The sequence below is a fragment of the Rhinatrema bivittatum genome, chromosome 1, assembly GCF_901001135.1.
Source record: "Rhinatrema bivittatum chromosome 1, aRhiBiv1.1, whole genome shotgun sequence".
NCBI lineage: Eukaryota > Metazoa > Chordata > Amphibia > Gymnophiona > Rhinatrematidae > Rhinatrema > Rhinatrema bivittatum.
Window position 1 is genome coordinate 366,741,425 of NC_042615.1, and position 12,874 is coordinate 366,754,298.

General features: G+C 43.1%; 1 long non-coding RNA gene across 1 annotated transcript; it reads left to right on the top strand.

Moving 5' to 3' along the window:
* Window positions 1-9,866: 9,866 nt before the first annotated feature.
* On the top strand, window positions 9,867-12,719 carry LOC115080834. Its single transcript, XR_003853681.1, has 3 exons — window positions 9,867-10,292; window positions 11,406-11,607; window positions 12,615-12,719. It is a non-coding gene; the product is annotated as an uncharacterized LOC115080834 (long non-coding RNA).
* Window positions 12,720-12,874: the final 155 nt, after the last annotated feature.

Sequence of the window (12,874 nt, forward strand, 5' to 3'; positions counted from 1 at the left end):
CATATAATCACTAGGTGAAACTCTGAATAAAGTTATCCTCTGAATAAAGTACACCAAAAAATGTCTCTAATTCATGGTCTCACCTTCTCACAAACTGCCTATACTTCATTTGTTCAGATTCTGCAAGGTGCATTTTCAGAGAGGCCTAATATAAAATTATTTACCAGACCCCCTGAAACACAGTTATCAGTGCACATAGGTTCCTCTCTGTGAAGCTAATGCTGTATTTTCCTTTTTTAAGAATTTTACGTAGATGGTTCTATTGCTCAAACATTTTCTTGGTCTAATATTAAAAAAACATACATGGTTATACATTTTTTCCCCCATGTACCCAGGCATCCCTCTACTTTTATTGCCTTGTTATACCATTCTACTACCTTGAAATCATCTGATTTAAGTCACTTCAGGATCTCTTTCTTATTCTATGGACATCAGAAACCCTCATCTGTGCACCCCATCATAAATCCCCATCACTACACCCCCACATAACCATCATCACACACCCCTATCAATACACCCCAATTACGTACTGCTCCTTAGATTTCTTCACCCAACACCTATAACTCTGCATTTTTAAATACTGAAATTTAGCTGCCACATAGTTGACTCATTGAGCTATTAGGGACATATAACATTTTCAGTTTGGTTCATTTTTCATTTCTGGGTTGTTGTTGTTTTTTAGTTTGTTTAATGAATTTCTCAGTTTGGTTCATTTTCCAACCCAAATAAAACATTACATCCCCACAAAAAAAAAAAAATCAACAAAAAAGCCAAACCCGGTCTCCCGCTGTCCACCAACCAACTTTGCCCCAGTAAAATTTAATTTGCAGCCTAGGCCTACCCAGCTGGGCCATCCCAGACCAGGCTGGATCCTCCCAGGGCCCTCCAACCCCTACTCCTGCTGCTGAAAGCAAATAGATGTCAGGGAAAGAAGTGTGTTTCCTAGTTATGAATTGGAGTCCTAGTTATGAATTGGTGTTTTATGCAGAGCCCTGGTATTTGGCCCCACCCCTGAGGAGCCAGATTGATGCTCAAGGGATTCAAAAGCAGTGTGGAAAACACTTGGAAGGTGTTCTCAGCATTAAGATGACATGGAGGCCAGAGGAGGGTGTGGGATCACAGAGTAGACTCGTGAGTTCTTCCACTTGTGTATTAATGTTGTATATTATATTGTCCTGTTAAAGTTTGCTTTTTCTATAAGCAGAAGTCGTGTCTACAATCATGTTGTGTGCTGTTAATGAAGATAACTACTGTCAAAAGACCTGGACTGAAAAAAAGCAATTGTGAATGATCTCTTATGTTTACCTACAGTGCATAAAACCACTATTGTAACATAAATCTTGTGTGAGTGAGCTGCAGGGGCCTTCAGAGCCTGATAACATGCTGGGAACCCCTTACTCTGTCTCCAGCTTTTGCAGCTAGCTGGCTAGAGGAATAGTATGCAAACAAATCTTTGAATGTTTTTTGCCACATAGCTATAATCTTTGTGTTCTTTTTGTTATCTGAGTCAAAAGGATCTAGCCCTGTTCTGGAGATAGCTAGAAAATTAAAACAAGTATAGTTAGTTAGCGCTCGGTTAGAGCTAGAATTTTGTCTTATAAGTTGGGGGGGGGGAGGGGGGTTATATGTGGTTCTAGAGAAAGAAAGTCTTTACAAGTGTGAGCTAATTAGGCTGCAACCAGCTCTCCACTTGAACTCTCTACCCCAGCAAAGTGCCACACCCTGCAAACTGTTCTGCTTGAAGCTGTGCAGCAATCCTGATTACAATCCAGTCCTTGTTTTACACTGGTATAAAGAACTGTGAGTTTCAAGTTTGTACAGACTGTGATATACAATTTACTTCTGCCTCTTTGTGCTTAAAACCCATGGCTTGTATATCACCATACCAAAATGAGTTTTGGGGCAACCCAAAAGATCTGTGGAATTTTATTGATGGTTGCTGCTACTGGTTTTATGAAGATTGTATTGCTGGGTGGTATACTGAAGCAACTAGAAGATCCTTGATGTGTCACAGGCTCCTGGGCATAACAAAGGAGCTTGCTTAGGACTGGTTCCAGAACATAACCAAAGGGGATTTTGAAGCTCTCCTGAAAGCCCTTGAACAGAGGTTTCTGGATCTGGAGACCTCACCAACACCAGTGGCTGCAGATCAGCCACCATATCCCGATCCTTTTGATAGAGCCGGAGGGCAACTTCACAGACCCCTTAACCATTGCTACACCTGGGCACAGCACCCACCACTCCACCCCCCACTTCAGAAATGAGGCTCTCAAAGTAAAGTGGGTGGAACTTCTTGCTCAGTGGGGAAGCTCTAAATTGGTGGGAATACATGGAAGATGGGACCACTTTACACAATTTTAAGGGGTATTTTGTTGCCCTGTTCCAGAGGTTTGGAAAACTGGAAGAGGGTAACCATGACCCTCACTTCTGGCAGCCTGCTGAGACTCCAGCTTTCCTGGCCAAATGTCATGCCAAACTACCCAGCCTGATCCTGATTCCAGGCTGAACCCTGCTGAGAATCCAGCATGTGAACTGATAGAAAGGGATCAAGCTATGCCAAAAGAGGATACCCCTGCCTAACAGGGAATATTGAACAAGTATATAGAAATTCTCAGTTCAGTCTGTTGAGTTGGTCCCAGAAGCGAACAGAATGTTAAGATTATTCTCCATTCATTTTCAGACCAAAGTGGGGACATAAGAACATAAGAAATTGCCATGCTGGCTCAGACCAAGGGTCCATCAAGCCCAGCATCCTGTTTCCAACAGAGGCCAAAACCAGGCCACAAGAACCTGGCAATTACCCAAACACTAAGAAGAATCCATGCTACTGATGCAATTAATAGCTGTGGCTATTCCCTAAATTTGCATGTTGCAGGCGCTATTAGGGGAATATCATTTTGTCTCTGTATCGATCCATGATGTGACCATACCTTGGGTACCGTATGTAGCTCTGGTCGCCCTATCTCAAAAAGACATAGCAGAACCAGAAAAGGTTTAGAGAAGGGTAATAAAAGTGATAAAGGGGATAGAATTGCTCCCCAGGAAGAGAGACTACACAGAATAGGGCTCTTCAGATAAAAAAAAAAATAATGTGTAACCCCCGCGCCAGATTTAAGGTCAGATGTGGAGGTGGATCACATGAAAAAAAAAAGAATTAAAATAAAACATGCTGCACGTATGGTAGACAACACAGATTCTTTAATCTGGGAAGGTATGATAGGCACTCTCAGATCCATCCCTCTGTCCAGACTGAGGTTTTCACCTTTCACATTTATTCTACCCCAAATATTCTTACCTTATTTTTGCCAGGCACACTGGACATTAGTATATGTATTCAGGATATTTCCTGTTCCCTTTCCAAAGAGAAGATCAGGGATTCTTGAAGAACTTTACTGAATTACATATGGAATAAACCCAGAAGCATAAATAGCAGTCCGTGCTTTGTTTCATATATATATAGGAACATCTAAATAAAAAATATGAAAGCACTCATGTACTAAAAGTTATATTCCTTTTTTGTAAAAAAAAAAAAAATAATAATAATAATTTTAAAAAAAACTTCAAAATGGAGGAATTAACTATTGGAACTCTTTTTTTGTGATGCACTTAATGGGTTGTTTTTGTTGGTTTCAATTGGTGTTAACAGCTCTCCAATCTATTGTGAAAGCTGGCTTATAAAAAGTACTTGTTATTCAAGTAATCAGTGCCTACCTCTCAGGAGCTGTACTGCTTTGAATTCACCGTTCTGCTTCTGTTCTGGCGCTGGCAGTCACTTAGGTAAGATTGATAGCTTCAGGCAACTCAGCCCATGCTGAGAAAGTCCAACCTGGCTGGCCACTTCTTCAGACATTTCCCATTCCTTCTGCTTTGTTTTGCTTCTAAGGGGACAAGAAAACCCATATCACTCATCAGCTGATTATGCCAGTCACTCTGGATACTTCTAGGATTCCTGTATTTATGGCTTTCTAGCACTGTTGCTATGGAGTGGTAATACTGGCTTCTCTATCTCTCAGCCTGTTTCTCTCACTCTCTCTGGAATGCCATGGGGCTCTTTTTGCACTTCACAATAGGGATATGCCTTTGACTGAACCAAATGAACAAAATGCAATGAATGAATGAGACCATTTTTGTGGAACCCCTCTCAAAAAAGGAGGGTGACCACAAATTTAAAAAAACATTATTTATGTTTCCCATTCAAGTCTTTTTCTTTGTACTTTATTTACTGTTCTAACAAAAAGATTAGTTGCTCATGATATCTTCTTTTAGTTTTGCCCATTGCTCTTCTACTTGCCCTAGATAGCGCTCCTCCATTTTAAGAAAGAGATTTCCCACAGTCTAGGACCCTCACCTTTGAATGAATCTTCATCTCTTGAATTCTAATACTGAACCAAAGGAGCCGGTGACCACTGGATCCCAGATGATCATCCACTACAATAGAAATTCTATCCCTGTTGGTAAGCACCAGGTCTAGTATCATGTGGGTCCTGTTACCAATTGACAGAACAGTTCTCATTGCAGAGAATCCAGGTTCTCCCTGCTTCTAGAAGACACTTCAGCCTGGATGTCCCAATCAACATCTGGCAGATTGAAATCCCCAAGTAATTGCACCTCCCCTTTCACAGCAATCCTGTGAATATCCTCCATTAAATCTCTTCCCATTTCTTCTATCTGTGATGGAGGTCTGTATGTTACACCAATATAAATAGATTTGGCATTTCCTCTTTCCAGATAAACCCACAGTGCCTCCTCCTTAGTTTATAAGCCCAGTAATGCTGTTGCTTTAATATTATTTTTAATATATAATGACACACCTCCTCCCTTCCTTCCTACCTGGTCTTTCCTGAATAGATTGAAACCTGGTTTAATTAAATCCCAGTCATGGTTTTCCATGTTGCAGGTCTCCGTGACAGCCACTATGTCTAATCAACTTCTTCTATGACTGCCTCTGAATCAGGGACTTTATTTCCCATACTATAAGCATTAGCACACATGGCTTTCCAAATATTGCCCTTTTTCCCATTTCTATATAAATATTGTGGGGCAGATTTTTGAATCGGCGCACACGGAGTACATTTGTGCGTGCTACCAGGGGCAGGTGTATATTGCGTGTGCTGGCCGGCTGCCGGCGCACCATCCCCCGGCACAGCCACTGGGCCAGAGGACTCGGTTACTCCCCCGGACCGCCCCTTTTTCAAAGCCCCAGGACATATGCGCATCCTGGGGCTTGTGCGTGCTGCCGAACCTATGCAAAATAGGCTCAGCATGTGCAGGAGCAGGTTTTCGGGGTTACACACGTAAGTTACGCGCGTAACCCTTTGAAAATCTACCCCTTAATGTTTTACTTACCTTAGGGTTTTGTTCACCCATCCCTAATGATTCTAGTTTAAAGCCCTCCTCAGCAGGTTTGCCATTCTGTGTGGAAAGACGCTGTACCCCTTCAACAGGTGAACGCCATCTCTGCTCAGCAGTCCGTGATCCAGGAAGCTCTCACCAACACCATCTACACAGCCATTCATTTATCTCCAAATGTGAACTTCCCTGCCTAGGCCTTTATCTTTGACTGGGAGGATGGAGGAGAATACCACTTGTGTACCTACCTGCTTTAACCTCTTTCCCAGAACCATAAAGTCACTTTTGATATGATTTGTGTTGTTTCTAGTAGTATCATTTATGCCAATATGGATGAGCAGCATTGGATAGTATGTTCAGTAGGCTTTAAGTTTTCAGCAATCTCTCGGAAATGTCTTAGATTTTGGCACCCTGCAGACAACACATTTCCTGGGACAACATGTCTGGTCAGCAGATGGATGCCTCCATGCCCCTCAGAAGTGAATCGCCAACCACCACTACCCTTCACCTCTTAGTGCAATGGTTGTTGTACCTGAGGATTAGGATTTGAATGATTTCGTTCCTTCTTATCATGTGATGGTATTTCCTCCTCCACTTCCAGGGCTGCTATGGTGCTTCCTGGTGGCTAAAAATCCATGGGGAGCCTCTCCTAGGGATCCCCACATGAATTTGTAGTTAATTTGTTTTTATTTTTTGTAAATTTTCCCCTTTAACTTTTAATTTGTCTTTGAACTGGGCCCATGAATAACGACTCTGATGTCATCAGTGACGTCAGCAGTTGTGGCCTGCTCATCCTTTATTGTGCTGGGGGCTTTCCCAAGGCCCTTGACTCCTTGGATTGCCCCTTTACTAAAGTTTCCCCAAGACTGCCACTGCTGATCTTGGCTCATCTATGGTGAGGTCCTTCTCCATCTGCTCCCATGGCACTACATACCACATGTGAAATTAAGTCAGGGACTGACACCTTGGCTCACTTCCCTCCTATATCAGGAGCATTTGCATGGTAGTTTCATTTTTTATTCACTGCCACAGAAGAGTTCCTTGAGGCCTGCTCAGTCCCCCCTGGCCTGCCTTTAATATGCCACAAGAAGTTCCCCATGCTCCCAGGGCTTACACACACACACATGGCTCACAAAGTTACCTGCCCAATGCAGCACCAGCACTGCTCTTCTCCTTCTGGGCCTGCCTGCTTCATACCACGTGGAACTTCTCCTGCTCCTACGGTTCAGCTGGAGTACCATAAGGGGCCTGCATCACTTCCCATGGTGGCTCCAAAGTCTCCCTGGGCCTCTTGCAGGCCACAACACAACAGGCCTCACGTGCCAGTCCACACTACTGGGGCTTCTACCATCCCCATCTGCATCACCAGGCCCCATGTTTGCCAGGCCCCTCCAGCATCAGGCCTCAATTGGACCCATCACAAGCCTCTCCTCCAGCAGGCCATATTCCCTCCAGGACCTGACAGCATCCATGATGCACACCCAATGTCCCCGCCAACTGGGCAGGTAATTATTTCTTTTATTCCCTATTCACACTACAATAACTAAATTTATCTAAATTACTTCCTTGAGATACTCTGCCAACCAATGTCAGGTTATTCTATGTATTCCAACCCCTTAATTAGTTAGTTGGTCTATAAAGTTAGAAATGAAGTAAGGGTGGAGGGAGGGAGCCCCTTTCCTTCTTCTCTTTCTTTCTAAAGTAAAGTAGAAAAAATGCCCAAGAAACAAAAAAGCAAAGCATAAATCCCTTTTTTAAAAATAAAGCTATTAATAAAAAATATTCACCTTCAAAATAAGGTCTCTGCAGTTTATTCAGCCAGAAAACTTATCTGTTTGTAGTTTACCTCTTCCAAGAAAGGCAGATTTTTTTCTTAGCTGTGTGACCTATATACAGAGCTCAGATCCTAACCCAATTAACACAGGTAGTGAGCTCCTTTCAACTCCCAGGCTTCAATGAAAAAACTTTTCCTTTGAACTACTAAAGCCAAAGGCAGAAGAAATAGACAATAGACCAAGGTAACCTCTTCCCTTCTACTCTTTCTTTCTAAAGCTAAGTTGTTTAAATGTCCAAAAAAAAAAAAAAAGAATGAAAAAAATCCCTTTTTCAAAAAATAAAAAGAACAAAAAGCTATTAATAAAAATTAATCCCCTTCAAAATAAGGACTCAACAGATAAAGTCAGCCAGTTTCTGTGGGTTTAAAAATCAAAACTGTGGTCAAGAATTTTTTTTTAAGATGGCACCGGCCATCCATTGCTCCTACCATGTGACCGAGGCTGGCCAATGGCATCGATAGCCCCTGTCACATGGTAAGGGCAAAGGGCCACGGCACCATTTTGTTTACTGGCACCTGACGGCCCGAGAGCAGGAGATCGCTCCCAGGACCCCTGCTGGACCACCAGGGACTTTAGGCAGGTTTTGGGGGGTTTGGGAGGGTGGGGGACTGTAATTAATTAAATCTGAAGGGTTAGGTGTGTTTTGTTTTTTTTTTTTGGTTCAGGAGAGCCGGAAAAAAAAAAAAAAAGGCCCAAACCGCGGGAAACAAAATTTCCCGCGGAAGGCCGATAACGAAGGCCAAACTAAAAGGTTTGGCCGAATCACATCTCTACACTATATTAATGTAACCCTTACCTGGGGTGTTTAATCCCAAGGGCACATTTATAACCTCTGGGACTGCTCCAGCTAGCTGACTCCTTCCCAGCTTGACTCTTAATCCCTGTGGAGGATTCTTTCTATGTACGGAGACTCTCGTCTTTGGCTCAGACAGTGAGAAAGAACTTTAGTGTGTCCCTTGTGTGTTGTTGTAGCTATGGCATCCCCAGGAGGAAGATGCTACAAAAGAACTGGCAGGACCAGGAAGGAATTGGGTGTTAAATGATAATTTACTGATTAGATTAAAGCCAAATAAAGTCCATAATTCAGAAATGTGAGATTACATCTAACTGATGATACAGGAATGTCTTTTAAGAAGGTAGGTGTCCTTTGTTACAGACACCTGGGTAGAGACCATGGTGATTCTAAATGTGCATGCTCTCCCAGCAGCTGTAAGGGATTCCTACAGAAGGAGAAGGGGTTCCACTTGCATTGCAAAAATCCTACCTGTAGACTTCTTCTTCCCCTTGGACACCCACCTGTCCTGGTTTCTTGATGTGCAAAGTTCCAGACAGGGTCTCCTCTCGATCTTTTATCCTTTGATTCACTTGTTCATTTTCCTTAGCTGTTACTTATGAGATTTCTCTTTAGAAAAATCAGGGGTTTCATTAGGAAGGGAATGGTTAATAAAACGGAAAATGTCATAATGCCTCTTTATCGCTCCATGGTGAGACCGCACCTTGAATACTGTGTACAATTCTGGTCGCCGCATCTAAAAAAAGATATAGTTGTGATGGAGAAGGTACAGAGAAGGGCAACCAAAATGATAAATTGGGATGGAACAGCTCCCCTATGAGGAAAGGCTGAAGAGGTTAGAGTTATTCGGCTTGGAGAAGAGACGGCTGAGGAGGGGATATGATAGAGGTCTTTAAGATCATGAGAGGTCTTGAACGAGTAGATGTGAATTGGTTATTTACACTTTCGAATAAAAGAAGGACTAAGGGGCATTCCATGAAGTTAGCAAGTAACACATTTAAGACTAATCGGAGAAAATTCTTTTTCACTCAACGCACAATAAAGCTCTGGAATTTGTTGCCAGAGGATGTGGTTAGTGCAGTTAGTGTAGCTGGGTTCAAAAAAGGTTTGGATAAGTTCTTAGTGGAGAAGTCCATTAATGGCTATTAATCAAGTTTACTTAGGGAATAGCCACTGCTATTAATTGCATCACTAGCATGGGATCTTCTTAGTGTTTGGGTAATTGCCAGGTTCTTGTGGCCCGGTTTGGCCTCTGTTGGAAACAGGATGCTGGGCTTGATGGACCCTTGGTCTGACCCAGCATGGCAATTTCTTATGTTCTTATGATCCTCAGTGGGGAAGGGGGAATCCAAAACTTCTCCATATAAGTCAAAATAATACTTTCAAAAGTTAAAGTGGAAATCTTCTCTGCCCTCACTGTATCTCACAGCAGGATCCATCACTGGTGCTTGCCTACCTAGTAAGTAGAATAGGCTCACAGATCTTTGGTCCCCTGAAAAGAGTGATTTCACCCCAAATGGGGAATCAGGCTTAAAATCTATCTCTCTGTAAAATTGGAGAAGGACCCTCAGGCAGGGATTGCACTGGGAGGTGTAACTTCTAAAATACACTCCTTTGGGTGAGACTGGGAGGCCTCACTAGAGTGTGGAAAAATACATCTTGTTCTCTGACTTCTCTCTAATTGATCCCAGGGTGTCTTAAAATGGCTGGGCTAAATAGCACTGATGTTACGGTAGTGGACCCTTGAGCCGGAGTGAGTGGTGGTGACCACTGAGGGATTGCCCCCAATGGAACACATCCCCGGGAGGTGGCGCTGGTGAGGACAACCTGATGGGATCTTCACCTATACCAACCCTTGTTCCCCGCAGGTTGAGCCCTTGGGTGCCGGCAGTACTTAGGTGCGGGTGCCTCGGTGAAGCAGCTGAAGAGGATGACATAGACAGGGTCAGCATTCCAGATCAGGGCAGGCAGCGAAGAAGTGGAAACAGTGTCCACGCAGAGATCTGGGGCTGGCAGCAGATGATCAGGAAAGAGGAAACAGGCCAAGGGTCAAGGCGAGCAGCAGACAATCAGAAACAAGAAGACAAGCCAAGGTCAAACCTGAGGATCAAGCCGAGGACTGGATACTGGAGCAGGGAAGAGGCTGGAAACAGGAACAAGGCACGGATAGGCAGGCTGGAGCTGGATCAAGGCAGGAGCTGGAACAAAGGACTGGAACGCAGGATCGCAGGAACAGCAACTAAGTACTCCGCAGAGAAGATCCGTTGCAAAGGCAGTTCCAGAGTGTAGCTGTGGGGTTTAAATACCCCTTCTAGGTAACGTTATCTTCCAGGGCCAGGCTTGGGTTTCCCGCCACAGTCCCTTTAAAAGGTGGAGCCTCCCACGTTCATGTGCCTAGGGAGAGCCCTGATGCTGGCTGGGAGGAGGACGCTGTCACAGCCATGCGGCGGGCCACGATCGGCCTGCCATGGAGTAGAATACGCTGCGCTAGGCGAACAGAGCAGGTAGAGGGGCCTGGCCAGAGGACTGCCACATCCAGTCCTCTGATCAGAACCTCCAGGTGGGATGGCTCCCTTTCTAAGGCCTAGATTTATCAAAATCCAGTAAATATCACAAGCGATAGGAAAAGGGGAGAATTTAAGGGTAATAGCCAATTTATTGCAAAGTGTGCTTTCTTAGCAGAGGTATTACTGCAGAGTGCCATTTCTTTTTCACACTTTGTAGTAAATACCACAATTGTTGAGAGAGAGAGTCCTTATAGTACGTATGTATTTATACCTCTATATGAGGCCCGCCCAGTAACTCGAGGTGAGGTTTTAGTAGTAGTGTAGGGGTTAGGGGCCTCTTTGACATTCAGAGTGAGACGTACGAACAGAATAGTACACTCTTGTGAAGATTTGATGACCTTCGGAGTGAGGAAACACACAAAGATGAGATTTGTACAATGTTCTCTCAACCTAGCTTGATGGACTCTCTACCTGGGTAGCATCAAGCTAGATTGAGAGAACATTGTACAAATCTCATCTTTGGGTGAGTTTCCTCACTCCGAAGGTCATCAAATCTTCACAAGAGAGCACTGATCTGTTTGTATGTCTCACTCTGAATGTAAAAGGGGCCCCCTAACCCTACACTACTACTTAAACCTTACCTCGAGTTACTAGGTGGGTCTCATATAGAGATATAAATACATAAGTACCATAAGGGCCTTATAGTTAGTCTCTCTCTCTCTCTCTCTCTCTCTCTCTCTCTCTCTCTCTCTCTCTCTCTCTCTCTCTCTCTCAAAGTGTAATACATCCTAATGAAAAGAAAAAGGTGTAAAAAAGAAAAATGCTACATTGAACTCTAAAGTGATAATAGCTTATTCATGGGCTAACAGATGTGTTTGGATAACTCTTGAGGTGCTAAAGAATGATTTTGTTTTACCTTAGACTTTTGGAAAGAAGCCTGCAGCAAGCACAATCAGGTAGCTCCAAGCTCTTCTCTGAGGGAAAGGAAGAAGATGAAGAATGTGCTCAGGGATTGGCAGGACTGAATTTGTAGCCTCAGAGAATACACATGATCAAGGGGTATCCTGTCCTAGAGAAAGGTGTAATGATGTGGTGATCAGAGACAACATGAAGCAATCTGCAGGTTTTTTTTGCTTTAGGATTTTTTTTGTAATTCTTCATGAAATTTTGGAGTTGGAAGAGTTTGGAAGGCTTTTCTTAGGGCAATTTGGGAATTGGGGGGGGGGGGTGAAGAAAGGTTATGATAACATCTTCATCTTTGCTTTCATCTTTCTATTCCCTCCCCATTTGCTTCTTCTCCTCTATTTATTTTACTCCTCGTCCCCTATTTTTCTTTTGCTCCATGCTGTTTCTTTATATTTCTGCCAGTAAGCTGGTTTCCCTTATCTCTTTCCTTTTTTGATGGGAGGGGAAGAGTTGCATCTATCTTCTCTGAAGAAGACCTGAAGGTCGGGATCCAAAGAGGTCCTTGACCTAAAGGGGGGACGGGTTGGTGGGTGGGTAAGTAGGGGGTGGGGTTGATGGGTGGGTAGGTAGGGATATGTTTTATATTAAGAGCCGGGTAAGGAGGTTTTGTTCCAAAGAACAAAGGGTTTAGAGTTTTACAACACAAATTGAGAATAAACGGTCTTGGTATGCTGAATTCACAACCCAGTCCCCTCTCATAAGAGAGTTCTGGGTTGGTGCTCTAATGCCTTTTGTTTTTCAGTAACTTTTAATGCTAGCACTCATCTCAGATACCTCTCCATCAATGCTAAAGGTCTGAATGCCCCAACAAAGCAGGTAAAGCTTTACCAAGAAATAGCCAAATGAAAACCTGCAGTTAAATTCCTACAGGAGAAAAGGTGACTCGCTTTCAAAAATCTAGGGAAGTCAATTTAAAGTTTAATACATGTTGCGTCTGTTAAATTTTCCTCCTCTGCTAGGAAAAAAATGTGGAGAGGGAATTCTCCTATGCAAACGTTTCCTTTTTTTTTTTATAAATGAGATATAAGAAGACTGGGAGGGAAGGATTATTATATTGAACTGCAAAGTATGTAAACAAATGATCTTTAGCTTCTCTATAAGCCCCAAATGTTATCAAATTGAAATGTATTGCTAATTTCTTAACATCACTGTCTTCTTTTGCAGGAGGTAAGGAGCCAAATGGGAGCTTGACAAGACAGGAGGGGTATCAATGCTATCTCAGCATAATTCCAACCTTTTCTCGGGAGTCAGGAGGAGAGGGTTAATCAATTTCTGGAGGTGTGTCCATCCTCAGGACAGGGCTTACAACTTTTTCTCAGCTTCCCATAATATTTACTCAAAAATAGATTATATATAGGGAAGTAGAAATGTACTTTCTGCTATAGTGGAAATGAAATTGTAGTAATTACCTGGTCCAGCCATGC